The sequence below is a fragment of the Rosa chinensis genome, chromosome 2, assembly GCF_002994745.2.
Source record: "Rosa chinensis cultivar Old Blush chromosome 2, RchiOBHm-V2, whole genome shotgun sequence".
In the NCBI taxonomy this organism is placed as follows: Eukaryota; Viridiplantae; Streptophyta; class Magnoliopsida; order Rosales; family Rosaceae; genus Rosa; species Rosa chinensis.
This window is the reverse complement of record NC_037089.1, coordinates 19,040,671-19,053,901: the sequence shown is the minus strand read 5'-3', so window position 1 is coordinate 19,053,901 and position 13,231 is coordinate 19,040,671. Positions and strand designations below refer to the sequence as shown.

General features: G+C 45.9%; 1 pseudogene; it reads right to left on the bottom strand.

Annotated features, from left to right (window-relative positions):
- LOC112186014 overlaps positions 1-9,778 on the bottom strand; it is a 46,625-nt pseudogene extending 36,847 nt beyond the window's left edge.
- Between the last annotated feature and the right edge of the window lie 3,453 nt (positions 9,779-13,231).

Sequence of the window (13,231 nt, the reverse complement as noted above, 5' to 3'; positions counted from 1 at the left end):
GATCTGAAGACTGGGCACGAGCGGTAGTGTCACTCCCTGGCGGAATATTGCCTCATGCACAGCGGCAAACCCCTTGGGAAGAATTGAAGCCTTTTCATCCACCGTCGGTGGACGCAGTTTAACCGCGCCAGGCAACCGAAACATCCGCTTTATCCGGTTCACATTGGCAACGGTCATCCGCCCTCCCGCCTCGTCAACAGGAATCCCATCCGGAAGAACCCATGCCGATTCGGTATCCTCCCCTGTCGCATCTCCCCCGTCAGCGGAGCCACTGGCAGCGCTGTTACTTGCCAACCGCTCCTCACGCATATTCTGAGCAGCGGCGGCCTCCCTGGCCCTAGAACTCTCGGGGCGCGAAGCACGACCCATTACTACTTCCCAGGGTATGGTTTGTAGCGGCTCGATGTCTAGCGGTTCTGGCAGTGAGGTTCCTGCACGGGCAGACGGACGCAACGAGTCAATAAAATTCCTATCCGCCGCGCTGAACGACACGTCAGACCCGGAATCCTCACTGCTCGAAATCTCTACGACGCTAGCCATCCCAAACCCTAAAACCCAAACCGGTCAGTTTACACAAGATCTAGCCTTTACCTATATTCGTTTAGTGCAAAAACATCAAGAACAATTACCCAGAAAAATACCAAAACAAGAACAAACGTACACTCAACCCAGATTCGACCATCTAGCAAAACCCAAAACCCCAACTCTCTGTCAAACACCATAACCTCCCTCAAATCTCTCTCTACACCCTCAGAGAACACCAAAGAAGCAAGATCACACCATTAACAGAAGTAGCAAAACCCAGAAACCACCATTGCAGATTCAATGAAACAGGAAAAGGATTCGAAATACCAACCTCACGTCGAAGCTGTGGCGTGCAACTCGTCTTCACTGACAGATATTTCGTCCTCTCGAGTCCGACAGCTCCACGCAAACCGGGGAATCTTCTTCGCAATTCACAGACGAACAAGGCTCGAAGCAGGCGACTCAGATTTGAAGATTTTCCAGAAGTGTCGAAACTCGCTGAGTTCCCCCCCTTTTATGTCAACATCAAGCAATCCTGAGCCGTCCGCTAGAAAACGACATCACGTAGCAACCGTACACGTGTCCCACGTCTTCACTAACTCCTCGGATTAACCGAGGCGTCGCCTCGGTTACGAGATCGATCATTACTCGCATTAATGACGAGAAGACGACTAGGCTTAGGAGACAAGCCTCCAGACGCTAACCCTCTAGGAGTTGGCCACGTGTCAACCGTCGTCTCCTTTAGCTTCCAAGGGAAGTAACCACTTGAGAAGAAAACCCCCAACCATTGGAAGTCTCCGCTGAGCGAAACCCCGCCAGCGGATCTTCACTTGTCATTCTCCAAGTGAGCGAAACCCTCCAGCGGATCTTCACTTGTCATCCTCCAAGTGGAGTCTCCGCTGAGCGAAACCCCGCCAGCAGATTTTCTCACTTGTCATCTCCCAGGTGACAGTCCATTGAGCGAAACCCCGCCAGCGGAACTTCTCTTGTCACCATCGAAGTCTCCAACGGAACTTCTCTCGTCATTCGGTAAACGGGGCGTCCTCCGCTACACAGCACACCGCTAGCGGACCCCCTTTCTCATCTGACAAGCTGCGTACTTTATTCAGCGCAATACCGCTCAATAAAATACCACCAAGCACGTCTACTTGACGCTGCTTCCTGCTACATCTAGCGGGGGACTTCCGCCAGCGGCGGATCCCGAGGCCATGCCTCTCTGACAACTCCGCCACGCGGAGTTACGGTCAGAATGTCCCTACGGGACACGAGGACTAGTCAACAGTCTACGACAGCCCTGATCAGGTACGTTGACCCCCGTCACTTGGGTGCTAAGATTGGGCTCGCAACCCAACACCCTCTGCTCCGTGCAGCGCTGCTCCATGCAGCTCCCCTCAACAAACAATAATAGCGACCATCCGGAGGTCCATCTTAGCCGGGGAGTGGGGGACTCCCTGGGGGGCCTAGCAGGGGCCCACCCGAAAGGGCACAAAGCGTTTGCTCAGTAAATCCATGGTTGACGACGCACTGACGCTAATTATGCTTCTGCAAAGTCTAGCGGGAGAAACGCTTCAAACCGCCGATCAACTCCCCAACCAAGATTGCCCTCCTTGACTGGGGATTTGGGGGACTTGTACATACATGTGTATTTGCAAGCATAATTAGCTATAATGAGCCACGCTCATTGTACCGCCAGGGGTACCAACGCCCACCATATGAGTGACTGGCGTAAAGACAGCTAGCCGGGTTACCGCCTGAGCCCCGGATCAACCCCAAAGCACCGCCGACGCGCCACCACGCGCCGTGTCAAGTTAGCATCAGAAGCTACTGAAACTGGGAACTGAAGCACATCAGTCCCACATCGAAAACAAGGAGAAGATCATCCTCTTCCTCACCTATAAAAGGTCCTCTCCTCTCTCCTCATTAATTACGCATTTACTACTCATTATTGTTATGCTGCCTATATGCATTGACTGACTTAGGCATCGGAGAGTTGAAGACCGCCCAACGCGGTCTCCCTCTAACGCCCTGTCTTGTGTTTGGCAGCTAGTAGTAATCCTCAGATCGGCAGAGTAGCGGTCCGCCTGCCGGGCCAGCGTTAGACCAAGGTTTGGCTACCGCCAGACTTTTGAGCATTAACAGTTAGCTTCCCACACACATCCGCCAGATCCACCTCAGCCTTGGCGTGGAGGCCTTCGGTTTCCTCCAGCCTCTTTGACGTCTGCTCCCACTCTTGCCGGAGGCCTTCAACTTCCTCCTTCAGCTGTTGCTCAGAGGGTGACGACTTCGACGCCGCTATAAACAGCTCGTGGAGCCCAACGGACAGGTGGCCAAAGGCCGAGCTGAATGACGACCCTTAGAGGACCGTAGGGCTCACTATCCCATCCATCCCGCCGAACCCAAGCTGTTCTCAAAGATGGAACAAAAACTCCCGCTCTGGATAGGTCAGGAACTCCCCATATGCAGCAAACGAGTCCAGACCTCTTGCTGGCAAAGCTTCCCTGGTGACAATCACTATCACCAGCTGCGAGGCCTGTTTAACCTTTTTTGTTGGTGGGCCCCGATGGTCTCCGCATCATCGGCCTCATCTTCCCAATCGATGTCGTTCTGCGACCGCTTCCTCAGCGTGGCACCAATGGCACCAGCAGCGGTAGGCCTCGGGGGTCCCTGCGGTTCCAACCCCGCAATGGTAGCAGGCTCCTTCCTCTGCACTATCTTCTCCTTCTGGGACCCTTGCCGCTGGGCAGGCACTCTCTCCTTCGTCATCTCGGGAGCGGCATGGGCCCTGCTCTCGCCAGCAGGCCCACGCTCGGTGCGAGACTCCGCCTGCATTACGGTCGGACTGGAGGTGCCAAGATGTGAATGATGAGGCATCGGCATCACCCTCGCAGTCTCCGATTGGCTCACCACAAGTGTTTGTGGGTCAACAACAGTTTGCTGAGCGTTGAGCCCAGCGGCATACATGCCCTCGATAAAGTTATTCAGCTCTGCACGATCCATTGCCTTGTCGAATGCGTCACGGAACCGCACAGGGCAAGTTAGCCTGGAACAGGTTTAATATATATATATATATATATATATATATATATATATATATATATATATATATATAAGGGATAATGACCATTTACACAATTTTAGAATAAAAATTGCCCACTTACCCAGACACTATAAGAGATCATTTCCCTAGTACCCAATTAATTATTTTTTTAATTCCTTTTTATTTATATTTGGGACATTTTTGCCCTCTCCTTCTTTGTCACTTAGAGAGAGAAGTCATTGGAGATCTTGCCGGACTTTGGTGACCAGTGGCTGGCCGCGGACTCTGGTGACCGGATTCCGATGATCGAACTCTGGTGACTGGAATCCGGATACCGGACTGGTGACCGGATTCGGGCTTTTGAATTTATTCCCCCTAATAATACCCAGTAACCATATTATTGCCGGCCAATAATCATATTATTGCCCCCCAATAAACATATTATTGCCCCCCAATAACAAGTTCATTGGGGATCAATACTTAGTGAAAAATGAAGATGTTTTAAATTTTGAATGTTTTAGTAGGTTTATCCAAATAAATAATCTTATTATTGCCCCCAATAATCTTATTATTGCTCTAATAATCATTTTATTGCCCCCCCCCCCCCCAAGTAATATTATTATTACCTCACAATAATCTTATTATTGCCAACCAAATTATAATAAAAAAGGGAAAATGTCCTTTTTCTCAGTGAATGGCGAGTCTCACTCTATGGCTCTCTCACTTTTAGTAGTAGAGGAGAGATTGAAATAAGCTTGTAGTCCTTCACATGGAGACACGTGCTCCGGGTTTGCATATGTAATTAATGTACTGGCTTTACTGACCAAATCATTCATTTGTGTCAATGCATCTACTGTACCCTCCTATAGGAGATAACACATCCAGCTTCAGATTCCTACTACTTTCTGGCGACAACCCAAGAAGGAAACTCGTAATCCCTACAAAGTTAGCACCAAGAGCGACCAATGAAGCTGACCCTAACCCAACTAGGAGCCGCCGCCCGAACCTGGATGCCAGCAGAGCAAACTGCTCTGCCGGACCTCTCTACCCTGATCGTTACCACTTGCAAGGCCGATTTCCAGCTGCTAGAGAATTCTGGGCATGGAGAGGTTCAGCGTGGTGGAGAAGTCGGCATACGATTGTGATGTCTGTCACTCTCGACGGGTTCCTATCCGACCTGAATTCCCACATCAGGACCAGCTCCTCCAGGAGCTTCCAAAACCAGGGTTTGGTGACCTATACCAGTGCGAGCAGTAGCGACGCCGAGTTTTTGTTTTCGAGGGGCGAGTTCTAGACTAGGCAACTCGCCGGGACAGTGGAGTTTTATCAGAAGCTTTAATCGTCAGAAGCTTTGACAGTGGGATCGAGGTCGACGAAGATTGGGCTTGGGACGTGCTTGCAGGCATCAGTCTCGGAGAAGAAGGTGTTGAAGGCGTCGTCGCTCAGCATCTGGCCGTCCTGCTGAAGAGAGAGAGAGAAATCGGTGAGGGGAGGGAGGAGAGAGAGATAGTGTAATTTATTAATTAAAATGAGGGCAATACTGTCAATAGATGTTAGATTGGGTAAATGGGATTAAAAAAAAATTTAGTGGAGTAAGTGGGCAATTTTGAAGCTAAATTTGGGTAAGTGGTCACAGTCCCTATATATAATAGCAAATCTGGCGAAGAACAGCTACCAGGAAGACGGGTTTGTTTCAGATCTGCCAATAACTCCCAGCCTGTCGGCAGTTAGAGGTCAAACAGATTGTGATTTTGCCAACACCCTTTGATCCTTGCCACACTGCACTGCTCCTCGCGCATCAACGTAAACCGCAATCCCGCTATACTCAAATAAGCTAGAGAAGTACAGGGAAGGCAATTAAGAAGTCACGACAGGAGGGCTAGCGGGGCTAGCGACAACCTCGAATAGGCTGGAACTCAAACTTAATCCTAGATTCACTTGCCCGCTACAACCCTGGAGCTTTACGTATACGAGCTCATAAAAATGAAGCACCTCGGCCACCGTCGGGCCTTCGCATCTAGACAACTGCCAAAGCGAGTTCAGCGCCATCAACATCCTCCACATGTTAGGGCAAATTTGCCTGAAGGCAAGGTCAAACTCACACAATAGGATCTGAAGGTTGGGCAGTAGCGGAAAGGTGACACCTTGGCAGAGCATGGCCTCATGCACAGCGGCATACCCAGCCGGTAGAAACGACACCTTCTCATCTTTCTTCGGTGAACGAAGCTTCACCACGCCAGGCAAGCGGAACACCCTCTTCATCTTGGGGATGGCGGACGGAGGCATTGGCCCTCCCGCCTTGTTAACTTGAGTGCCGTCTCGAAGAACCCATGCTGACTCCTCTTTGACGACATCGCCCCCATGAGCGGAACCACTCTAGCACTGTGGCTAGCCAGCGTATCCTCCCGTTGCTTGCGCTCAGCGGTTTCCTCTCTCGCCGCTGATGTTTCTAGGCGACCAGCATGAGCCATCGCTACGTCCCACGGTATAGTTTGTATGGGTTGGATATTTAGCGGTTCCGACAGTGAGGTTCTGCAAGGGAGACGGACTCAACGAATCAATAAAAACCCTATCGAAACCGCTAAGCGACACGTTAGACCTAAAATCCTCACTACTCGAGATCTCTATGATGCTAGCCATCGAAAACACCCTAAAACCCAAGTTAGTTAGTTCTGAAACGATCTAAACTAACCCTATGTCAGTTTTCATCCAAGAACACCATGAACAGTTACCCAGAAACCTAGAAATAACTAAAACAAGAAAACAACATATGCATACCCAAAACCCAGATTCGACCATATAGCAAATACACAAACACCAACTCTCTGCAACAAACACCCAAACCCACCCCTAAAAAACATTTCTAAACCCTTAGACACATCGTGGAATAGCAGCAATTGCTTCGAATACCAAAAGTATCAACTGACAGAAACAACGACCAAACAAATAATCAGAGGGCTAAGATAACCAACCTAAGAGATGGGAACTCTGGTGCGCTTGAGGATGCTCTTCTTCTCTTCAAGAGGTCTCCATCCTCCAAGATCAATAACCTCACACGATTTGCAGATCCCTCTCCTCAACTCTCAGAGCAAAGCTTGAAGACGTCTACAAAATTGGTTCAAAGTGCAGAAAGTGTTAAACCACTTGGTTTCCCTCTCTTTTATGTCAACATCAACTAGATCCAGGCCATCCGCTAAAAAATGACATCACACGACAGCCATACACGTGCCCCATAATCGCACTTACTCTCCAGATTAACCGAGGCGTCACCTCAGTTATAAAATTGGTAATTACTCGCATTAATGGCTAAGATACGGGCATGCTGAGGAGAAGTTATGCCACACGCTAACCCAATGCATGATGGCCACGTGTCGGACGCTGTCAGAAGAAGCGTCTATCCAAAGTAACGGTCAAAGAGCAGGTATACCAAACGTCGAGACAGTCTCCGCTAAGCGCAACAACGCTAGTTGAACTTCGCCCCTTTATCTTGTAAGTGAGATAGTCTCCACTAGCGGAACTTCTCCCCTTCACTAACGGAGACCTATCTTAGCTGGAGAGTGGGGGGCTCTCTGGGGGGGGGCTAGCAGGGGCCCACCCGTAAGGGTATAATGCGTTTGCTCATAACAAATCCATGGTTGACAACACATTGATTCTAATTATGCTTTTGCAAGTCTAGCAGAAGTAACGCTTCAAACATCTAGGCAACTCCCCAACCAAGATTGTCCTCCTTGATTGTCGTCTTGGGGGACTTGTACTTACATGAGCATTTACCAAGCATAATTAGCTATAATGAGCCACTCTCATGCTACCGCCAGCGGTACCAACAACCACTAACAGTGTGACCTACGGAAGCACAACCAAGCAGGCCATCACCTGAGCCCAGGCTCACTCCCAGATCACCGCTGACGCGCCGCGCCAAAATCACCTCACTAAAGCATCAGAAGCTGGGAACTGAAGCATATCAGTCCCACATCAAAAACAAGGAAGAGGTCAGCCTCTTCCCCACCTATAAAAGGTTCACTCCTCTCTTCTCATTAATTACGCATTTACTACTTACCTACTGTTACTCTGTCAACACAAATACATTGACTAACTTAGGCATCAGAGAAGAGAAAACCGCCCAACGCGGTCTCCCTTTGACGCCCTTTGTATTTTATTTGACAGATAGCGGAAACTGAGAACATCACAAGTAACGGTCCGCCCACCGGACCAATATTAACCGAGATTTGGGATACCGCTTAATCTTAGACATTAAGACCTATATATATGGATTACAAAGTACATATTCTAATGATACAAGGAAAACTATTCCGAATAGGTCTAGGAATTCTAGAGCCTTCTCTCCTATTACAATCATAGAACTAATCCTAACTTGATAAGGCACACAAAACTCGATTTCCTTCAACAACACCTAATAACAAGAAATTAATTCTTAGAAGGGGAAAGCTACATTTGATTAATAAACATATAGAAATTTACACCTAAACATATATAAATGGCTCGCTGTGTTTTTTTTTATAAATTCGATGTGAATGTTGAAAGATAGCTACAAAGAGATGTTAAGATGATGTGTGAAATTTACTTGAGCTCCAGGAAACCACTAATCTCAATCGCACCACAGAATGAGATTTCACCATCTTCCTGGGAAAAGTGCATGTCACCAGTGCTAAGATTTTCTCCTTACTAAGATTCTTGATGTCGCAGTTGCCACCATTTTCTCTTCCTAAAATTGTTCTTGCAGCCTCTAATGCTATCTTTTCCCATTTGGGTGTGCCCTCTTTGATCGATGTAGCATAACAATGACACGTTAGTTATGCAGCTCGCAATTCTCTTATAGGAATTTAGTCTTGTTGGAGGTTCGTCATTGTTAGTTTGCTTCCCTCACTAGTTTTCAAAGTAACATACCCCTCCAAGGACGCAACCTTTTGTTGATGGTAGGATAGCCAAGGGCTGTTGGTGCACAACCTCACATAGTTTCAGATACTTGACTCCATTTTCTCAAGTTCTCTCTCCCTCTTATTCCATTTGTTCAAGAGTTCCATTGATGGTGCTATTCCAACTATTTCAGGGTGTGTTAAACCCGGGAATCTCACTCCTACGATGCATATACAAGTATTTAAGTAGCAAAAGTTATAATAGTATGTCTGTCTTATAGGCCTAGCAAAACATTAGGGTAGAGAGTAGGAAAAGGAAATAGGGTGAGATCAAATTCACCTGGTATTTGAGGAGAGTAGGCATATATCCCTTCACCATACCAAATAGCTTTGGTTGCACCAGGAAAATGATCAGTCAGAAAACCCCCTCCATTTTCTCTGTCGAATGTTCTTGTGAAACTCCATTCATCTCCTGGAAGAGGACCCATGTTGCATATCTCAACTACCAGAAGATCAGTCGGCTGTGCTGGAATTCCATCATCTGAAATCCTAATTGGTTCGCTGAGATAATGAACTTGGAACGATTTCAAACATTATCAACATCTGACATCATATAATATGTTAAGAGTTTGAGCTTCAATTTGTTAATGAACACACCACAATCAGTTAACACAACTTGGATGTTTGATTGAAAAACTGCAGTAGCAGTTTGAAGCATGAACTGATGAACAAAAACTCAGTAAACTTATGTGCTTCGATTTTGGATCAAGTTCAACTTTTTTTTACATCAGCTATCCCTTCCCTTATATAGGGTACAAAAGTTAACCTACAAAATATCTAGATGAGCATATTAAACTAGATTAAACAAATAAATATCTAGCTTGATTTTAAGTGGAGAAAACAATGTAGTAAGTGGCATAAAATATCTTTCACTGTTGCAGTTTCCTAGTTGGAGTAGGAAAGCATTAATTCCAACATAATAACCATTTGATATTCTTGTTCTACTAATAGACGAAGATTATACATAACATAGTATCTTGTGATTAGGACAATTTTTTCATTGGTTTTAAAATTGAAGGTTATAGTTATTTTTGATAAAAAGGATAGAACCATGTAACTTACAGTTGAGAGGTCTATGTTTTTTTACGTCTACTGCAGAGTCATCATCGTTAATAGCACCTCCAGTCCAGTCTACCATCTCTGCTCTAAATAACTCACCTGTTTTGACCTCAGCCACTGGGGGTATGTCGGGGTGCCAACGGCTATGAAGAGGTAGCTTTCACTACTATGGTTTGCTGCACAAGTCTATCGGAACTACAAATCTTGGAGTCCCAAGAGCCATGGATGAATTAGTGGAAAAACATGAAGCTTAGGGATGTATGATCTGTAGTACTTCATTATGACCAGCATCTATAGAAGAAGAGTATAAACAACTACAAAAGATTAGGGAAAAAACATGTACAAACGAATGAAACAAACATATAGAGGGCAACAATACAATAGTTCACAGACATATGTAGGCCAAATTCAAGTATTGAAACATATTCCATCACCATCAAACTACAAACCAAAAGGTATAAACAAAAACAAGTCTTTCAACATCTATAGAAAAAAAAAACTGAAAGCGATTCATAAATCGTTGGACAAGTTATGGTCAAGTCACAAATTAGCTTCTTAGCTATTGAATCATACTCAAATATAGCTTCTTAGCTATTTAATTCAGGGCCCAGCAATTCACCACAAACACCCAACATGAAATAATGAACACCCATCAAACACAAACACTATATTAACCATGAAGCAAACAAATAACCAAAAACCAACCCAAATATAGAGAAAAATCAAAACGAATGCATAATAGTAAATAAGATTACCTCTTAGAGAATAAAGACTCTTCACTGAAATTTTTGAAGATGATGAAACTGAAGGAAAATATAAAAACCCTAAATTGGAGAAAAGAGATATGGAAAATAGATAAATAAATTTAACATAGATCTAAGACTTCAAACATTTTTAGGTGAAGAGATTTGGGTTAGACCCAGTGGAGAGAGGAGGGAAGAGATTTGAACAAAAACAAAGAAAGTTGGGACATTTGATATAAATTTTAGAAAACATTGAGGATAATATTGGTAATTTGCAAAATTTTATTTAATCTTCCATTTCCTCCATTCACCGTTTGGGACTTTACTGTGAGGCTCTGAGCTACTTTTCATTTCCTATGGAGGGCAGGGCTTCTACCCAAAAGCACAAAACAAAACAGTTTCGTCTCATTAGATGCGCTTTTAGATCAAAAGCAATTTTCAAAAGCTATATGAAACTGGACCTAAGTTTCGTAGCAAAGGGGAATGTCAAACCAAATCATTTGGACCCATGGGCAAGGGAAAAGCATTAGTAAGAATCACTTTAGCAGTTAGGCCATTGACTTGCCAAGAAGTTCACTTTCAGATCAGGATACAAGTAACTAATGACTTTCTCGACCAAATTCAAGCAACTTCCCATTGTTAATATCTTACTGCACCGGCTTCACTATATAAATATATAGAGGATCAATAGAAGATGTCCTTACTTTAAGAATTTGAGGATTTTTGTTATTTTACACAACTATGTGACTTAATTCAATTATCTCAGCCATTGATCCTTTAGATTCTTATGCAAGAATGATGTCCACAAAAAATCAACTGTTAATGTCTAAGATTTGGGCGGTAGCCTAATCTTGGTTAATGCAGGTCCGATAGGCGGACCGCTACTTGTGGTATTCTCAGAGCTTCCGCTATCTGTCAAATAAAATACAAAGTGGCGTTAGAGGGAGACCGCGATGGGCGGTCTTCTCTTCTCCGATGCCTAAGTTAATCAATGTATTTATGTTGACAGAATAACAGTAGGTAAATAGCAAATGCGTAATTAATGAGAAGAGAGGAGTGGACCTTTTATAGGTGAAGAAGAGGCTGACCTCTTCTTTGTTTTCGATGTGGGATTGATATGCTTCAGTTTCCAGCTTCTGATGGTTCAGCGAAGTGATCTTGGCGCGGCGCGTGAGAGGTGATCTGGGGTGAGCCGGGGCTCCTCTGATAGCTGGTATTGCTGTGTTTCCGTAGGTCACACCCTTGGTGGTTATTTGTACCACTAGCAGTATCATGAGCGTAGCTCATTATAGCTAATTATGCTTGACAAATACCTATGTAAGTACAAGTCCCCCAAGGTCCCAATCAAGGAGGGCAGTCTTGGTTGGGGAGTTGCATAACGGTTCAAAGTGTTACTTCTGCTAGACTTGCAACATCGAAATTAGCGTCAATGAGTTGTCAACCATGGATTTGTTCTAAGCAAATGCTTGATATCCTTTCGGGTGGGCCCCTGCTAGGCCCCCCAGGGAGTCTCCTACTCCCAAGCTAAGATGGGCCTCTGTTTGGGCGGCATATTGTTTGATGAGGGGGATCCGCTCTGAGCAGAGGGTGTTGGCTAGCGAGCCCAATCTTTAAGCCTCGACTAGCGGGGCTCAACATGCCTGATTAGGCCAGTCGAAGACTGTTGACGAGTCCCCTTGTCCAGGAGGAGCATAGCTTGACTACAATGCTGCGTGGCGGTCATTGTCCTCTTTTGAGGAGTTGCCTCGGAGCCGCCGTTGGCCTAAATTTCTCTGCTGAGAGTAAGCGGTGAGAAGTGTCGCGGGGACCCTTATGCCTGAGAGATGGGAATCTGCTAGTAGTGTTGCGCCTAGCGGAGACTTTCTCGCTTGCAAGATGAAAAGTGAGAAGTTCCGCTAGCGGTGTTGCGCGTAGCGGAGACTCGCTTGCAAGGTGAAAGTGAGAAGTTCCACTAGCGATGTTGCGCTTAGCGGAGACTGTCTTGCTTGCAAGATGAAAAGTGAGAAGTTCCGCTAGTGGTGTTGCGCATAGCGGAGCCTCTCGACGATTGGTATGCTTTCCCACTGATGGTTACTTCGGATAGACGCTTTGCCTGACAGCGCTCGACATGCGGCCATCATGTATTGGGTTAGCGTGCGGGATAACGTTTCCTCAGCATGCCAGCATCCTTGCCATTAATGCGAGTAATTATCGATTTTGTAACCGAGGCGACACTTCGGTTAATCCGGAGAGTAAGTGTGATCGTGGGGCACGTGTACGGCTGTCGTTTGACCTAAATTGGAGAACTTCTTTTTGGGTGGTGGAAGTATGATGTCTTTGTGATTATTCCAGATTTCCTTATAGGAAGCGGTCAGGGTGGTGAGTACCTTGTACCATGGTGGTTGTGTCGGCTTTGTGTATGGGGCGTCATAGCCCCGATTATTGTTATATTGTTGCTTACGATTTTCCAGGCTCTTACCGTAGCCATATGATCCCCTGCTCTGGCTATGTCCCCCACAGTCTAACTGGTAGTCCAGCTAGTTGTCATGGTGTCACTATTGGGAGTGTGTCCTGGCTCCCCTTATGTTCTTACTTGTTCCAGTGTCGGTGTTTCCAAATGTGTGGAGCTCTACCTGCGCGTGTCGAATAGCTGCATCCATTAGGTTGTCATAATCCATGGGTTGATTTGCATTGATTTGGTAGAGGAACAATCCTAGCTGGTGAGCCTGCCAAAAAGCTGTTTGGGCTAGGTTTCTATCAAAGTTAGGGCATTTTGTAGCGGAGGACTGCCAACGGGTTACAAAAGACTTGAGGCTTTCTCCTTCCTGTTGTTTTACCTAGAATAACTGGGCAGTGTTGTGGAAGCTGCTAGATCTGAGGATGAACCTGGTGACAAACTTATTGGCTAACTGCTTGAATGTGTCGATGGAGTTAGCAGGGAGATTTAAGAACCA